The following is a 19,974-nucleotide window of genomic DNA, read 5'->3' as shown; positions in this document are numbered from 1 at the left end:
TCGAGAAGAAATGCCGTCAAAGAATGCAAGGTCTGGCAAGACGCGTGCTGTGGGAGGGAATGCGGCGCTGCAAGGCAAGCCTGTGAATAGCGACCAAACCAAACAATGAGGTGGAGTGGCTTCAAAGGAGCAGCCCAATACAGAACATGGAACATAACATGGAAGGACAGAAAAAAGTGACTCCTGTAATTTTTGTTCGGGCTAAGAGAGACGATAAGCAGGGGCAAGGGCAAGATACCGCTAAGGGAGCAAATGCATGGGAATGTCCTGCCAAGGTGAGCGAGACAGAAGGTGGGGTCACAGATCAGAGTGTAACAGACACTGTGGGAGCAGTGGGGGAATCCCCTGAGGGACTCTCTGAAGTCATAATAAATAGAGAGAAGACAAACCTGGATATAAGGGGGTGCTGCCCGATAATAAATGGGCATGGGAGGCACTAGTTAACCTGGAACCAGAAACAGTTACAACACCCGGGGATAGGTTACTCCCAGAGGAAAATGGTGGCTCTAAGGAGGAGTCAGATACCAAGGTGGTTGGTATGCTGGAGCTAGATGACGAGGGTCCTTTTTATTCACTGTCAGACCACTCCAGCTCTTCTGGGGATGAATCCTTACAGATATCCGAGGATCCCCTCAACCTAACAAGTAGACGCTGGAGTGAGACCAGCAGTATGTGTCTGGAAGAGGAGTCCCCAGCGAGAAATGTGAGAACATCTAATACAGGGACAATACACATTAAACCGGTTTCATATGTGTCAGATCGGGTTAATAGACAAGTGGATTTGGGTCAGTACTTTAAGGGAAGGGCTGGAAATGGTCTCAATAATGAGCTCTCTGTGGGCAGACAAGATCAACAGACCACAGTAGAATAATCCGGAGACATTTTACTAACAGTCACATATGAGACAATGATGGCCCACAGGGAAGAAAGTCGGGCAGAAATCCTAAAAACTCAAGGTGCGTGCACGAAATGACAGAACTCAGTACGGCGGATGACTAAACCTGCTGACCCTCAAAATCACTACCACACCAGTGCACAGACCTACACAGCCACCCACATATCTACTCACATAACCATCTCACACTTATACACTCATTCAAACACCCATGCAAACACCCACACACCCATTCATGCAATCATGACCCACTCACACTCCCACTGACACACTCACATACCCATTCACATGCTCACAAATCTACTCATACATCTACAAAACCCCTACCTAACCCTGGGCGAAGTACTACGCTGCGTGTGCGTAGTTTGCAAAGTTTGCACTACACGAATTGCACTACACGAATTGCGCGACTGCGAGTGAGCAAAATGACATCCCAGCAAGACTTTTTCCTCGTTCGCGATCAGCAACATCAAGCTGCCGATCGCGAGCGTGGAAAATAAACCTCCCAGTGAGATTCTCAAAGTGGGGAGGTCGGGTTTCTCGCTGCAAGTGGTTGCGTGTGCTCGCGACCGGTCGCTATGAGAAACTACCGGTCTGTGTTGAGAAAACTGCTGCTTGAATAGAAATCTACTTGAGTGGCAGAAAATGACTGCTTGAACTGTGCAAGATGCGGTTTACCTTGATTGCACAGTGCGGACAAGCATCCGGCACTGTGTAATCAGGGCGAACAGCATTTTGCACAGTGCACTACGCAGTTTGAGTAGCTACGCGTAGCTCACATAGTGCAAAGTGCACTTTGTGTAGCTACGCATAGCGCTACTATGCGAACTATTCCCAGGGTTACTCCTACCACATGTCCTCACAAACCACACAGCAACTCACATACTCACTCACATTCCCATTCACACATATCTATACAAACGTCCATTTACTCATTCATACACCCACTCACACATCCAGGTACCCACCCACAGGCCCACAAACCACTACAGACCCACAGAGTTACCACCCACTCAGACACCTATTCACACACTCATACACCCACAATACCACTATTGCATCCATTGCAAGACCCATACAGCAGCTCACTGAACAAATCAAACACCTATATAGACACTCACACACCAACTCACTTTTACATATATGTAGACAAATGGCAGCAGTTATTCATACATTACCAAAAAAATAACATATAGTTGTTCTTTCTTTAAGCCAAAATAGGGGGATGTAAATAAACAATTCTTTTTCAAGTTTCTGGAAGTGGTTTTCTTTTTTTGTACCACAAAAAAAACTGTAAAATATAGCTATAGAAAATGCATTGGAAAATGCACAGAACTTGTGCGAACAGTGTTTAAACAAAACATTAAAAACACAACAGCCTGATCAAATGCTGGCATGGACTGTTCTCTATTAACAGCAATTTTGTTGCACTCTTTCCAATAAGATGGAATATTCAGCATCTGGGGTACCACTGCAGGAATGTTTGTAGTTCCATAGCAGAGACTGGGTCTCCAGGAACATGTTGAGCTGCAGAACTGGATGTTGATACTTCTGGTGCATCCCTGTGGATCTCTGCTCTCACCAGTTGTTAGGGGTGGATGGTCTGCCGATATTTTAACATGCTGCTTGTCTCATGCCAGTACTTTTAGCTTGTCCCTCTGGAAAGTTCTTTATTACAAAGATTGAATTTAACAACTTTTACTACCTCCTTTTTTTCTCCCGATGGTTTGGAGAAAATGTTCCATGCAATAGATTATTTTTTCTTGGCTGTTCATATTTCTTTTGATCTGCTGTTCTTACTCCTATTCTTATTGTCCTCCTGATGCCATTAAGGATGATGGTTCCCAAAATAAACACTAAAATAAAACGAGTTCCACCCGTGCTGCCGACTTGTTGAGACTAGGGAAACACACCCAAAGAAGACAAAATGGGAAAGGACCTTTCTGTAGAAGAGGTTGGCAGGGGTTCCAACCAATCAACTGTATTTATTGTTCTGGCTCATGGGATTCATAGATTTGCCACACTATTGCTGCGAACCGGAGAATATTTACTAAAAACAACCTTGTAAGTCAGAATTACTAATTGAAAAATGTTTCTATGTTATTTACTAAATCACTTACCTCAAACATCAATTTGATAATGTCCATTTATGTTTTTAATCTGTGAACCATGGTTTCCAAGCGCAACGGGTGATGAGAAGTGTGCACAAACCATTACTTTATTAGGATTGCAGTATAGCCATGAGGTGCTTTGTTACAAGTCTGTTGCCCTATTTTTTCTACGTTGGATTCACTTGTTCTTAAAACTCATGCCGGATCTGCAGTTTTATTAAAAAAATGTTTGTGCCCTGGAGGGGGTAACAGGTCTCAGGACCAGAAGTAGGGGGTCAGGGTATACTTACTCTGCTACCATTTCTTTTTTTTAAACTTTTTTTGGTGCTGCCAAGACTTCCTGGTTGAAGTGTTTGCAGACAATCAGATATCAGCAGAGGAGCTGTCAGATCCTCTCAAAAACTACTGAAAAGATTGACACTAAATACAAAGCTTGTTTTCTCGACCAAGACATAACTTCTTGCCATAATTTCATGTAATTCCGTTCAGCAATTTGGGTTGTAGCAATGTTTTTTACCACCCCATTTTCTTGACCCACGCTTGACCAATCACCGCAAAACACGCACAACTAGAATGACAGTACACTTCTTTGGAAACATTTTGTGAATATTCTTCAACCGGCACCAAAGATATAGGCAAGTCATATATTATCTACTTACGGTAGCCAATAGGTAGTTATAGATAGGAACATATGTCCATAGGAAGAGTGTTTTCTGACTAGCCTATATCTTTGGCGTCAGTTTACAATTCTTCATGAGATTTTCCCAAAAAGTATACTGGTCATTGTAGTTGTGTATGGAAAGTTTTGGGGTGATTCGTCAAGCAGGGCTGAGAAAAAGGGGGGTTTCCAAATTTATTTTTCTCCATGTTAATTACAATGGAGATTCAAAATAGCTAAACGTAATTACCCCCACTTTGGTAGAAAACTAGTTCTTAGGATTTTTGTGAATTGGTGTTAATCTTTTCAATAGTTTTATAGATATGTTAGGAAATATGTATATCTAGGGGCGTCAACCCTCCTCGGATTAAGACACAGTGAATCCGCAGCTCCATGCACCACGTCAAGGGCCTGATTGACTGGCCCCACCCTGAGAGAAAAGTTAAGGCTCAAATTTTATGTGTTGGGAAATGGAAACTGGAGCTGAGAAGAAGCTTGAAAAACATATGAAGGGGTCAGGGTAGAGGTGCATTGACCCTATGAGTGTGTTATACATTAGTTAAAAGCATATTTTTGGGCAGTAAAATGGGCAACAACAGTTTTTTTTAGCATTCGCAATGATTTGCAGACCCATTGCGGGGCTCAGTGTGGCCCCCTAGGTAAATCTACAACATATCCACAAATCTCACTGTGAATAAAAAAATGTATATATACCCACACACCCATTTACATACCCATTTACACACTCTCACCCCCACTTACATACCCATACAGACATTCACCAAGACACTCCCATTCTCATACAGAGGGTCCTATACCCATATACATACCCGTGCAGACATTCATCCACCTTTGCACAACTACAGAGACTTTTCCACCCACATTTCATACCCATACAGCTACTATTACAGCTATTCACAAACACATATAGGCACACTCACACTCATACCAATTCAAATACCCACACATACACTCTTGTACCCCCTCACATACCCATATAGATAATCCCACACCGGCTCACAAACTCATACAGAAACTCTCACATCCACACACATACCCACACAGACACTATTGTACCCATGCACCTACCCAGACACTGTCATGCAGACTCATAAACCCATACAGACACTCTTACACCGACTCACATAACTGTACAGACACTCTCACACCCACTCACATATCCATACAAACACTCTCACATCCACATCCACTTATATACCTATGTAGGCACTACCACACCCACTCACATACCTATACAAACACTCTCACACACACTCACATACCCATAGACACTTTCCCATCCATATATATATACAACCCATACAGACACTAATATACCCATACACAAACCCACACAGACACTCATACACCCAAACACATACCTAAACAGGCACTCTCACACCCACATACATTTCCATACTGCCACTCTTACTCCCAAGCACATTCCCTTACATACATTCACACTTACTCACTCATAAAGACACTAAGACACCCATACACATACCAATCAAGTCACTATCACACCCACTCACATACCCATACAGACAGTCACACACTCACTCACATACCTATTCAGACACATACTCATACAGACACTCTCACACACATACTCATACAGAGAGTATTATACCCGCTCTCCTATCTACACAGGCACTCTCATACCTACCCACAAATCCATACAAACATTGTCACAGCTACTCACATATCATTATGGACAATCTCACACCCACTTACACAGCCATATACACACTCACCTACACAATATACACAATAATGTACCCATAAAACACTGTTATAACCCCACCTACACTCATACAGACACTATCACACTTACTCACAACCCGATATATGCATGCTCATACCCATTCACATACTCATACATACAGTCTCATACACACTCACATACACACATACCCCAATAGACATTACAACCACCCACATACCCATACAGACACTTTCACACCTACTCACAAAGCCATACAGACACTGTCCTTTCCACATACATACCTATGCAGACTATTATATCCACTCACATCCCTATAGATACTCTTACACCTACTCACAAATCCATACAGATACTGTCTTGGCCACTCACATATCCATATAAACAATCTCACACCTACTTACATACCAATACAGACACTCATTTACACACTAACCTACCCATACAAACACTGTTGCAGACTTACATACCTACTCACAAACCTATACATGCATGTGAATACCCACTCACATACCCATAGAGATACTCTCACACTCACTCACTGACCCATGTAGCTACACACAAAACCAGTCACACACCAACACAGCTACTGACGCACCCAATCACACACCCACCTAGTTACTCATGCACCCAATCACAGAACCATACAGCCACTCACAGTCCCCGCCACAGACCCATACAGACATACATGCCTCTATTTGCAACCCACACAGTGGCAAACACATCTGCTAACAAACCTACAAAATCACTTACACACCCACTCACAGCTACTCACACACTTACTCACTGACCTATACAGCCACTCACGCAGTGACTCTCAAAGGTTACAGGTTATAGTTAGAAAATAAACTTTTAAAAACCCTTAAAATTTCACTAAAATATACAAAGGTTACAGGGACATTATAGTTAAGAAATAAAATTAAACAAACATAGAAATTCACTGAAAAAACAAAGGTTACAAGGATGTTACAGTTAGGAACTAGAATTGAAAAACCTTACAAATTCACAAAAAAATACAGGGCTGTTATAGTTAGGCTCAGATATCACTGGTAATAAAACCATAGAAATTCTGCAGTTATAGTTACCTGAGCTAACAATAACTTATACCCCTGCAATGCACTGCCCATGACCTCACATATTACATCACTCATGGCATGGTTGCTGACATCTCAAATGACATCACTTCTGACATCATTAACACACACCCTCAGACACCCACAGTGTGAGGCACAAACAAACCCTAAATTAACATGGGCTCAACCTTCTGGTGGCTGGTCACAGAGCAATCAGGCTTAACTTATAGGTCATGTGTAAATAATTTGTGCAGCACTTCTAATAGCAATAACGTGAAACCACAACACAAATACCACACCAATTTACAAAAATAGAGCAAATTGTAATAAATAAATCAAGATGATAAAGATAATAATCCAATCAGGAGAACCGTAGATATGCAATTTTTAAGGTTTGAGTGAAATTAGTGCCAAAAAGCCCAACAGATCTGCGTTTAATCCATCACTGTTCTTTAGCCCACTCTGTCACCCCAGTTCACACATGGCCATATGCAAATCAGTCTGACCCTGTGCCTCATGGGAACAGTCCAGCCCGAACTGCCAAGCCATGCCTTCCCAGGACCGGAAACAAGCTTCTTAGGACCGGTTTCTGGCATTACAGCCGTCTTCAGCTAGGCTTGCTTGAATCCAGTGGCAAAGTGAGCAAGGGAATCATGTCTGAATATACCCTGCCAACTTATGGCGAACAAAGCGGTACAAAAGGGGGTGGTGATGGACGGAGCAGCTGAACCAATCAAACATTCACACCCAGTCAACAGATTTGAGTTTAATCCATCACCGTTCTTTAGCCTACTATGCCACCCCAGTTCAGACATGGCCATATGCAAATCAGTCTGACCTTGTGCCTCATGGGAACAGTACAGCCCGAACTGCCAAGCTATCTGGTCATCCAAGACCGAAAGAAAGTCTCAGGTTTATGCCGATTATGATGGAGCACAGGTCAGATACAGATACCAGGTTAGTCTTACTGAAAAGTTACCTTCTCAGTCCAGTGTGAAGAGTCTCATTCATGATGGACGGGGCCACAAGAAGCAGAGAAGCCTCACAGAGGGTGTCATTGGAGTATGAAGAGCAGGACTGGGGTTGTGCAGTGTCATTGCTGTGACAATTAGAACCTGCGGTCAACATGAGCAGGCATCTGGAGCTATGCAGTGGTTCTCCCCATAAGCAGTCAATAATGTGTTGGTGGGCTGTGTGAGTGACAGTTGTTCAGTGCCCACGGCCTGTTTGCAGTTGCAAAGATCCCAAAAGCTTCAATTCAGCCTCTCTGAGCCCACACCAAAGTTCCACTACCTGGGGGGCAGAGGCTTGCTTCAGCTGGATCTGGGTGCTGGTCCAGGTGAATCTGAGCCTGTTATGTCCCTGTGGCTATGAACAGCAAACCAGGACACTAGTCCTTGGAGACCCTCTGGGAGCTCTGGGTTCAGGTGCAGGTCCAAATACCTCTGACTCAGGCAGGAATGTAGGAGGGCAGGAGCAAGTCAGTAGTCCAACAGGGTAGCAGTCCAGCAGATTGACAGTCCTTTCAGCAGAATAGCTGTCCTTTTGTCCTGGCTGAGTCTCCACAGGTCCAGAAGTGTACCGAGGAGTTGGTGTCTAAGGTATAAAATTTACACCAGGTGCCTCTGCTGAAGCGGGAGAAGCTCTCAGAGGTTTTGCTTTGAAGTGCACAGGTTTACTGCCTCTCCTGCCCTGGCTGCAGACAGACTAGAGCAGGCATTTGTGTGTTGGCAGGACACAGTCTATTCAAGTGTAAGTAGGGTCGTGACCAACTCCACCCACCCATCATGCCAGTGATTCGAATTTACCATGAAATAGGATTTTTCATCAGAATTCCAAAAACATCTAACATGAACTTACATGTTCCCATTTGGTAGCTACAGTTTAATAAATGTATTTATGGAACTCCAATGTTATCGTTTGGGTGTGCTAGCCTTGCAGTAGTGTGAAATAAATGTAACAGTTTGTGACTACCAGGACATGTAAAAATTAAAAGTGCACACTTAACGGATTAAATGCACTGAACCCTGCCCTCTGGTCTGTTCTGGTCGAACGCTAGAGGTATGCATTAAAAAGGAATATTTGGGCATGGCAAAATTCGTATCTTGCCAGGTCATTGTGCCAGTTTTTAAAATGCTCACACAGGAAAATGCCAGGCCTGAGACATGTTTAAAGTGCAACTCAAGTGGGTGGCACAAAAAGTGCTGCAGGCAAACCAGTGGTACAAAAGGGGGTGATGATGGACGGAGCATCTGAACCAATCAAACACTCACACCCAGTCAACAGATCTGGGTTTAATCCATCCCCGTTCTTTAGCCCACTCTGCCAACCCAGTTCAGACATGGCCATATGCAAATCAGTCTGACCCTGTGCCTCATGGGAACAGTCCAGCCCGAACTGCCAAGACATGCCTTCCCTGGACCGGAAACAAACTTCCTGGTACCGGTTTCTGGCATAACAGCCATCTTCAGCCAGGCTTCCTTGAATCCAGTGGCAAAGTGAGCAAGGGACTCAAGTCTGAGGATACCCTGCCAACTTATGGCGAACAAAGAGGTACAAAAGGGGGTGCTGATGGACGGAGCATCTGAACCAATCAAACACTCACACCCAGTCAACAGATCTGGGTTTAATCCATCACCGTTCTTTAGCCCACTCTGCCACCCCAGTTCAAAAATGGCCATATGCAAATCAGTCTGACCCTGTGCCTCATGGTAACAGTCTAGCCTGAACTGCCAAGCTATGCCTTTCCTGGACCTGAAACAAGCTTCCTAGGACCGGTTTCTGCATTACAGCTGTCTTTAGCCAGGCTTCCTAGAATCCAGTGGCAAAGTGAGCAAGGGACTCACGTCTGAGCATACCCTGCCAACGTATGGCGAACAAAATGGTACAAAAGGGGGTGGTGATGGACGGAGCATCTGAACCAATCAAACACTCACACCCAGTCAACAGATCTGGGTTTAATCCATCACTGTTCTTTAGCCCACTCTGCCACCCCAGTTCAGACATGGCCGTATGCAAACCAGTCTGACCCTGTGCCTCATGGGAACAGTCCAGCCCGAACTGCCAAGCCATGCCTTCCCTGGACCAGAAACAAGCTTCCTAGGACCAGTTTCTGGCATTACAGCCGTCTTTAGCCAGGCTTGTTTAAATACAGTGGCAAAGTGAGCAAGGGACTCACATCTGAGCATACACTGTCAACTTATGGCGAACAAAGCAGTACAAAAGGGGGTGGTGATGGGCGGAGCATCAGAACCAATCAAACACTCACACCTAGTCAACAGATCTTGGTTTAATACATCACCGTTCTTAAGCCCACTCTGCCACCCAGTTCAGACATGGCTGTATGCAAATCAGTCTGACCCTGTGCCTCATGGGAACAGTCCAGCCCGAACTGCCAAGGCATGCCTTCCCTGGACCGGAAACAAGCTTCATAGGACCGGTTTCTGGCATTACAGCCGTCTTCAGCCAGGCTTGCTTGAATCCAGTGGCAAAGTGAGAAAGAGACTCACATCTGAGCATACCCTGCCAACTTATGGCGAACAAAGCAGTACAAAAGGGGGTGGTGATGGATGGAGCATCTGAACCAAACAAACACTCACACCCAGTCAACAGATCTGGGTTTAGTCTATCACCATTCTTTAGCCCACTCTGCCACCCCAGTTCAGACATGGCCATGTGCAAATCAGTCTGACCCTGTGCCTCATGGGAACAGTCCAGCCCGAACTGCCAAGCCATGCCTTCCCTGGACCGGAAACAAGCCTCCTAGGACCGGTTTCTGGCATTACAGCCGTCTTCAGCCAGGCTTGCTTGAATCCAGTGGCAAAGTGAGAAAGGGACTCACGTCTGAGCATACCCTGCCAACTTATGGCGAACAAAGCAGTACAAAAGGGGGTGGTGATGGATGGAGCATCTGAACCAATCAAACACTCACACCCAGTCAACAGATCGGGTTTAATCTATCACTGTTCTTTAGCCCACTTTGCCACCCCAGTTCAGACATGGCCATATGCAAATCAGTCTGACCCTATGCCTCATGGGAACAGTCCAGCACGAACTGCCAAGCAATGCCTTCCCTGGACCGGAAACAAGCTTACTAGGACCGTTTTCTGGCATTACAGCCATCTTCAGCCAGTCTTGCTGACGTATCAGCATACCCTGCCAACTTATGGGAAACAAAGCTGTACAAAAGGCGGTGGTGATGGACGAAGCATCTGAACCATTCAAACACTCACACCCAGTAAACAGATCTGGGTTTAATCTATCACCGTTTTTTAGCCCACTCTGCCACCCCAATTCAGACATGGCCGTATGCAAATCAGTCTGACCCTGTGCCTCATGGGAACAGTCCAGCCGAACTGCCGAGCCATGCCTTCCCTGAACATGAAACAAGCTTCCTAGGTCCGGTTTCTGGCATTACAGCCGTCTTCAGCCAGGCTTGCTTGAATCCAGTGGCAAAGTGAGCAAGGGACTCACTTCTGAGCAGACCCTGCCAACTTATGCCGAACAAAGCGGTACAAAAGGGGGTGGTGATGGACAGAGCATCTGAACCAATGAAAAACCCACACCCAGTCAACAGATCTGGGTTTAATCCATCACCGTTCTTTAGCCCACTCTGCCACCCCAGTTCAGACATGGTCGTATGCAAATCAGGCATTCCTGTGCCTCATGGGAACAGTCCAGCCGAACTGCCTAGCCATGCCTTCCCTGGACCGGAAACAAGCTTCCTAGCTCCGGTTTCTGGCATTACAGCTGTCTTCAGCCAGGCTTGGTTGAATCCAGTGGCAAAGTGAGCAAGGGACTCACTTTTGAGCATACCCTGCCAACTTATGGTGAACAAAGCAGTACAAAAGGGGATGGTGATGGACGGAGCATCTGAACCAATCAAACACTCACACCCAGTCAACAGATCTGGCTTTATTCCATCACCTTTCTTTAGCCCACTCTGCCACCCCAGTTCAGACATGGCCATATGCAAATCAGTCTGAGCCTGTGCCTCATGGTAACAGTCCAGCCTGAACTGCCAAAGCCATGCCTTCCCTGGACCGGAAACAAGCTACCTAGGACCAGTTTCTGGCATTACAGCTGTCTTCAGCCAGGCTTGCTTGAATCAAGTGGCAAGGTGAGCAAGGGACTCACGTATGAGCATACCCTGTCAACTTATGGTGAACAAAGCGGTACAAAAGGGGATGGTGATGGACGGAGCATCTGAACCAATCAAACACTCACACCCAGTCAACAGATCTGGCTTTATTCCATCACCTTTCTTTAGCCCACTCTGCCACCCCAGTTCAGAAATGGCCATATGCAAATCAGTCTGAGCCTGTGCCTCATGGTAACAGTCCAGCCCGAACTGCCAAGCCATGTCTTCCCTGGACTAGAAACAAGCTTCCTAGGACCGGTTTTGGCATTACAGCCGTCTTCAGCCACGCTTGTTTGAATCCAGTGGCAAAGTGAGCAAGGGACTCACATCTGAGCATACCCTGCCAAGTTATGGCGAACAAATCGGTACAAAAGGGGCCAACATGTCAGGGTATGCTCAGACGTGAGTCCCTTGCTCACCTGGCCACTGGATTCAAGATAACCTGGCTGATGAGGATTCTGAATCCGAAACCTTTCCCAGGATACTTGTTTCCGGTCCAGGGAAGACATTGCTTGGAATTTCGGGCTGGACAGTTCCCATGAGGCACAGGGTCAGACTGATTTGCATATGGGCATGTCTGAACTGGGGTGGCTGAGTGAGCTAAAGAATGATGATGGATTAAACCCAGATCAGTTGACTTTGGGTGAGTTTTTGATTTGCTCAAACGCTCCGTCCATCATCCCCTTTTGTATCGCAGACAAACCAGTAGCATTAAATTGACTGTCCCTGGGCACAAGTAGTACCACTTACTAGCAAATTGCAAGTACATTAAGTATGCCTATTGAGTAAAATACATGGTGACCACATTTTACAGGGAGAGCACAAGCACTTTAGCACTTTTTAGCAGTAGTAAAGTGAGCAGAGTCCTAAAATAGAGCAAACATGAGTTCAGAACCCATGATATTGAAGGCAAAATGTTTGGGGATGGCCATGCAGAATGGGCCAAGTTCAAAACGAATAATGTATAGACCCCTAAAAGTGCCCCCCTAACCCTCAGCCTACCTGGGTTTTTCAATGTGTCCCATATGGCTACTTTGGCCCTTCTCATTTGTGCATGGTGGTCTGGGAGTACAAGCTAATCAGTCCAACTCTCATGCAAAACGAACAGTAAGGTTAGAACTGCTGCAGCCATGGCACTCAACAACAGCGAGCTGTTATAACGAATTTTATTCAACAAGAACACATTATACTACTTTGCCTACAGCTTCTTTCATGCTCACTCATTTATTGGGCTGTAGCGCTGCTCGCGTAGTCGTGGGGCATTCTAGGTAATATATTGAAACTTTGCTTTTGTTTAATTATATTACTAGTCAAAGTCCGCAAGTAATTTCGCAATCACCTTAGGGTCCTCATCCCCTTGTTCTAACAGAACTGAAATACACCACTCAATACTATCTCCAGACAAGCAGACACGGTTCAAAGCCACTTCTGTATAACGATCTGCTCACCTAATTTTCAGCAGTGTTGTTTTCATTTAGCAATTAAAATATGAGAATTAACAGAGACCATGAGCTGAGGAAAGTTGCTGCTGTGTTTAAGATATTTTAAAAGTTTATCGCTAGCAATAATAGTCTTCATAATGAAACAAATATGCAAATCTTATTAGTTCTCTAAAAATGAAAGTGAGAAAAGAAACTTATCAACTTGGAAAGATCTTGCCTATAGCTACTAATTTCCATGGTTAATTATAAACCCACTTTCGAAGCTAAGTGATGTTATCAGTGACATCACTGGGTTTAGTGAGCTGTTTAATCCGTGATTTGCCGTAATATATAGAAAATATGTTTCAGCAATGTAATATTGTGGGTTGTATCATATTTGAACGTACATTTTAGCTTTTCCAGAAAAATATTCAGAGTTGTTATGCTATTGGCACTCTGGAAACTATCCTCCTATATCTAGCCTGGGATTAAAGTTCCGTGAATGTTTTATTTTATTAGTCAACACGCTTAAAATCCTGTCGTAGGACATCCACATCATGTTTTGCACCTACCACCCGGGTGTGCGCTGCACTCAAAGCCAGTGGCGTGTCTTTTATGCCTTGGCAGTCTCTGGGTTGAGAGTGACTGAGGCTACACATTGTGTAACCTCAGTCACTCTCAACTTAGAGACATAACGTATTTCTGTGCTGCCAGCTGACTAGGCTGTATCCGAGAAAGACATATTTGTTATGTATAATGGAAAAATATAGAATTGTAACTGATGAAATGATACCATATTTTGAACAGTATTACACGTTACACTGTTTAGCCAAATAGTGCTTACGTTTAAAAAAAAATCTGTTTAGTTGGTGAGTTTATATATTTATCTAGTGCAGCTTATCACCCGTGAGGGTATCCAGGCACGGTGCATGGGCAAGGAGAGATTCAGGGGCAGATTTATGTTAACTGGCACATCCCCAGGGATGCGCCAGTTAACGTGCGCCACAGCTCCGCCACCCATGGTGCGCCGCATTTACAATGCGGCGCACCATGGTGCAAAAACGGCACAGATGCGTGACGCATCTGTGCCGGAAAGGTGGCGCATTGCTTGCGACGCAGCTACAGCAAGGTTCGGGGGTGCCCCATCTTCACAATGCTGCGTCAAGACCTACGCCTGCTTCAAGCAGGCGCAGGGTTTTGAAGCAGCATTGGCCTGAAAGTGACTGAGTGAAATCTCATAGATTTCACTCAGCCACTTTCAGGAGGCGTTCCTGCGCAGGAACGCCCCCCCCTGCGCAGGAACGCCTCCTTATGGCACAGGGCTTTACAACATGACGCATCTTCTAGATGCGTCACGTTGTAAATAGGGCGCATTGTTTGCGCCACCATTGCGTCAAATAAAGTGACGCAATTGCGGCGCAAAGAGGCGCAAGGGCATCATAAATCTGCTCCTAAGTGATTTTCCCAGAATCACAGAAATTAGCGCCAAAGCCAAGACTTAACCCCGGTCTTCAGCTCCCGAGTGGGAAGCTCCAGTCACTGCGCCATATCCTCTCCACAATAGCACCTGAACTAGTAGGACCAACTGTTTCTCTTTACTGAGGTGGCCCATACGAACACCACCTAGTCCTGTTTCTACCTCATGATTCTTTCTTCAACCACCCCATACTCTTTATCTCACTCTTGCAAGATCCTTTTCATACATGCATTCACCCTTTTGACCCTTTGCTACGTTTGTCTTTTTCCGTGTTTCTCATGTTTCTAACACTTTTTGCTTTTGCTCTGGGTTAAAGTTTGATGATGAAAAATAACTCCAGGTCCCCAAAAATGAATGCCGGCTGCCACCACCTGATAACATTGGCACAAACGAAGCCCTGTATCTAAGTAACATAAATGTGCTTCCCAACGAAGCAATGTTGTGTTCTACCGGTGTTGTGGTACCGTTTTCCCTGTTCTCTTTATTTTAATATTATCTATGGCTTTTACAGGAAGCCTCTATCGTGAACTACAGTTTCTAAATCAGGTTATTCCCTGCTTTGACATTCCAACTGTGGGAAACAAAATGGGTTTCTCACTCATGTTATTTCATAAAGGATATATAGATTTCTTTAAAAGGGCTCAAGTACCACTTTGGAAGAGAGGGAGGGGTGGGACACAAAGGAATTGTTGGGTATGTGACAAACAACTTAGTTTTCTTACATTAGGAACAGGGATGAGAGGGCATGCTATGTTTGGCTCCCCATGCTACGTTTGGCTCCCCTATTGCTCCTCTTCCCCTGTAAAGAAGTTAATGCAGGGACAGATGATTCTGGGTTTCATATATAAAATGAAGTTATAGACTGGTGAAAAGTGGATAGTGGGAATGTCTTTCATATCAGGGTCCTGAATGACTTAATAAACAACTTGCGCTTTGTTGTCATTTGATGGCACTCATAACCCCTTGATAAAAAATGTATTTTCTGTTACCCATCTATAAATCAACATATATATTACGGAGTTGGTTACAGAGTTGCTTATGTTTGCATGTTCCATACGAAATCGTTTGACAACTGTAGTGTGGCATGAGTTTGAAATGAAAGAACCCTTTTGGCTCCTGACGAACTCTGTAGAACTGTGACCTAAGCATTAGAGCGGCGTAAATTGAATGCAGGTTTAGAATGTTGAGATTGTGGTTGTGCACAGAAGAAAAAAGACATGTTATACTAAGATCTGAGTGTAACGCAGTCATTGGTAAGTACCCAGGCTGAGGAGGACGCTACAACTGGCAAGTTGATAGGGATAAGTAACACGAAAATCAGCAGTGCTATTACAGAGAGCTTGCCATGGTCTAGCAAACTGCTTGTGCATGCCATGTGTGCCTCAGTTGAAGTGCGGAATTAATGTTTAGTGTATGTGCAGTCAAAGCACAGCACCAGTCAGTGTAAAGCATCTGAAGATAATGAAAGCTTTATTGAGAAGTCTAACCATGGGCGAAGAACTCCACTCCACCTGCAGAATGTGTGGAGATTTGCCTACTCGGCGTTCTGCGGAGAATGCTGAGTAGGCAAATCCCTGAACACTCTGCAGCGGAGTTGGCCCACCACGCTATCCACAGTTCTTTCAAGCAGTACTCGTATGGCGAGGAAGAGGAGGGGGGCATCCCACGGATGGCGCGATAAACAGGTAAGTGTTTTATTTACTTTTTAAAAAATTACTTGTAAGTTATATCTTAACAGGGGGTGTAGGCAGGCAACGTAGCAGAGCTCCATGGAGTTTTTTTCTAACTCTGTGGCCCTATGCGTAGCCCCGCTATGCACACTACGCCCAGGCTTAGAGAAGTCAACAGATTGTTGGGCGAGAACCTGCTCGGAAGGCTGCAAAGAGAAATATGAATGAATGAATTCTTACTTGTATAGCACACTTATACCCTGAGGCGTCTTGCTGCTGTACACATACCGCTGTGGAACCCTTCCTGACTTTTCCCCGTGAAATGCCCACTCCTGGGCACCCCCAAGGTAAAGCCAGGCATCCCAGCGCTGTCGGGGCCGTTGTGGAGATTAAGCAAGCTATTGCCCAGAGTTGCAGAGTGGGACCCATGATTAGAATAGGCACGAGGCGAGAATTATCAGGTCCGAGGAAATTGAGCCCAAGACCCAAGACCCGCCGAGGCGGGAATTGAACCCTGGTCCCGGGCCAGACCTCTGCATCAGGGTCTGCCGCTCATTGAGCCACACTTCTCAGGATCTCAGTATCAGACTACTACATAACTCAAGCCATACATCATACAGACTGATAATGCTATAAGCGGATTCAACCATGTTATGAAAGAGAAGCAAGTACTGCCAACAGAAGTGCTGAGAGGCAGAGATCAACCAGGTGTGTGAGAGCACAAAGAGATGCATGACCGCAAAGTGATTTGGATACAAGAAATGGTCATCTGCTTACCAGAACTGGAAAAATAGAGTCATCATGCCACAACGCTGGAAGGAGTGAACCGAGAGAAAGCACCAGAGGTTTTCCTTGTGAAGCTGTCAATACTGGAAGTGGCACACAACCAAAGCCACTGAGTGGGGTTCCGAAAAACTTCAGAGGTCTCTGAAGTGCAGAAAGTTGAGAGCGGCTAGTGGATTCAGTAAAAAGGCTGAGAGACACAGAGTGTCTCCCAAGAAAATGAAGTTGAGCATCAGGTGGGGTTTTCCGTTATGACACAATGTAAAATGTCCCGCCATCGGGCAGATCTGCAAAGGCTATAGAGAGAAGAATCTTTTCATAATGGTCAGCTAGGGGAAGGTGCACAAAGAAAAAATGGCTGCCTGAACATTCTAGAAATGACATTCAGCTGAGGAAAATTGATATCAAACGAAGAAAATCAGCATCTAAATCTTCATAAAAAACTAAAGACAGAAACAACTAAAGACCTGGCTATTTAATCAGTGAGTCCTTCGTGTGCTCTAGTCTGGTTCACAGTCCTATGCGCCGAGACAACCCAGGGTATTTGTGCACAATACAAATTTCCTAAACATAAACATAAACATCAAACAGTTCTTCAGTATCAATGTCAAGTTAGCTGACCTGACCTGACCTGGTCAGAGCCGGTCGCTCCTCCCGCCGCGTGGCCCACCCGAGGTTCCCAGTCTCCGCCGCCACTGCCGCTGCCAGTTCGTCCTCTGTGCGCCTACTAAGTATTGTACCTCGCTGTTCTCCTGTACCTCTGATTAGTATTGTGCCTGATTGTTTTCCTGTCCTCTGTACCCCTGATTAGTATTGTGCCGTGATTGTTTTCCTGTCCTCTGTACCCCTGATTAGTATTGTGCCGTGATTGTTCTCCTGTCCTCTGTACCCCTGATTAGTATTGTGCCGTAACTGTTTTCCTGTCCTCCCCCTGACTAGTATTGTGCCGTAATTGTTTTGCCTGCCCTCTGCCTCCACCGCCGACCCACCCCGCTCCCTGCCACAGCTCCCCCGCGTCCCCACCCCGCTCCCTCAAGCATCACCACTCCCCCCCGTCTCGCCACCCCGCTCCCGCCTCCCAGCTACTCCTCCCTCCCACTGGATTCAAAAGGTGGGGTCCGTGAGGCAGGGAGCTGTGACCTGACCTGACCTGGTCAGAGCCGGTCGCTCCTCCCGCCGCGTGGCCCACCCGGAGGGTCCCAGTATCCGCTGCCACTGTCGCCGCCAGTTTGTCCTCTGTGCCCCTACTATGTATTGTACCGCGCTGTTCTCCTGTACCCCTGATTAGTATTGTGCCAGATTGTTTTCCTGTCCTCTGTACCCCTGGTTAGTATTGTGCCGTGATTGTTTTCCTGTCCTCTGTACCCTGATTAGTATTGTGCCGTGATTGTTCTCCTGTCCTCTGTACCCCTGATTAGTATTGTGCCGTAACTGTTTTCCTGTCCTCCCCCTGACTAGTATTGTGCTGTAATTGTTTTGCCTGCCCTCTGCCTCCACCACCGACCCACCCCGCTCCCTGCCACTGCTCCCCCGCGGCCCCACCCTCGCTTCCTCCAGCATCACCGCTCCCCCCTCTCGCCACCCCGCTCCCGCCTCCCAGCTGCTCCTCCCTCGCCCCTCCCCTCCCCACTCTCCATTTATGGCAAAGTGCATGCATACGCGCAGCATTGATGCGCAACGGGCCAAAGGTAAGCCCGTCTGCGCCATTCAGCGCCTGGACCGCGCCCAGCGCCAGACCCCCTGGCCCCGAAGATGCCAGCCCACCCGTCGGACTTACGACCCGCCACCCTCAACGCACTCAACACCAGCCGAATCCCCGGCTGCCACCGAGCCACCCCTGGACGCACCCACGGACCCTTCACCTGCCAATCCTGCATCCGGACCTGCACCGCACCCGCCAAGCCGACTACCAGCAGCAACCACCTGAAGTGCATCCTGCTCAACACTGGTTCCATCCACAGGCACGCAGTAGAACTCTGGAACCTCCTCAATACCACATCTCCAGATGTTGCCTTCCTCACGGAAACCTGGATGAACGCCTCCTCAGCACCCGACATCGCCATTGCGAACCCGGACGAATATAAGATCACCCGGAGGGACCGCGTCAACCAGACTGGAGGAGGCATCGCCATCGTCCACAAGAACACCATCCGCATCACAACCAACTCCGACGACTCCCTCACAGCCGCCGAACACCTACACTTCCAGATCCACACCGACCCCAAGACCACGCTCAGAGGCACCCTCATCTACAGACCCCCGGGACCACGCACACAATTCAGCGAGGACATCGTCAACTTCATCAGCCCGCACGCCCTCCCCTCCGCTGACTACATTCTCCTCGGTGACCTCAACTTCCACCTGGAGAACAACAACGACTGCAACACCACCACCCTACTGGACAACCTCGCCAACCTCGGACTCAAGAAACTGGTGACCACCCCCACCCACTATGCCGGCCACACGCTTGACCCCGTCTTCTCCTCTAGCAAGGACATCTCCTTCAGCCACGCCACCGGACTCCACTGGACAGACCACAGCTGCGTCCACTTCAGCTTCAAAAAGACCACGACCCACCACCACCCGCAACAGGTTCCCCACAGGAGCTGGAACAAGATCACAGCCGACCAGCTCGCCACATCCCTGAGCCAGAACCCTCCCGCCAGCTCAGCAAACCCCAACAAAGCCACCAACGACCTCACAAGGTGGATCAGCAACTGCGCAGACGACCTCGCACCACTGAAGACCCCCCGCCAGACCCGGCACCAAGAAAGCATCCTGGTTTACTGAAGAACTCAAGAGCTCCAAGAAGAACTGCCGAGCGCTCGAGAAACCCTGGCGCAGAGACCCAACGACAGACAACATGACCACCCTCAAGCTTGCCACTCGAAAGCATCACCAGCTGATCCATGCCACCAAGAGAACCGCATTCAAGGAACGCCTGGACAACAACGCCCACAACAGCAAGGAACTCTTCAACATCGTCAAAGAGCTCTCGAACCCTAACGCCGGAAACAACGTCA

The sequence above is a fragment of the Lissotriton vulgaris genome, chromosome 4_1 (assembly GCF_964263255.1).
Source record: "Lissotriton vulgaris chromosome 4_1, aLisVul1.2, whole genome shotgun sequence".
In the NCBI taxonomy this organism is placed as follows: domain Eukaryota; kingdom Metazoa; phylum Chordata; class Amphibia; order Caudata; family Salamandridae; genus Lissotriton; species Lissotriton vulgaris.
This window is presented reverse-complemented; position numbering follows the sequence as displayed.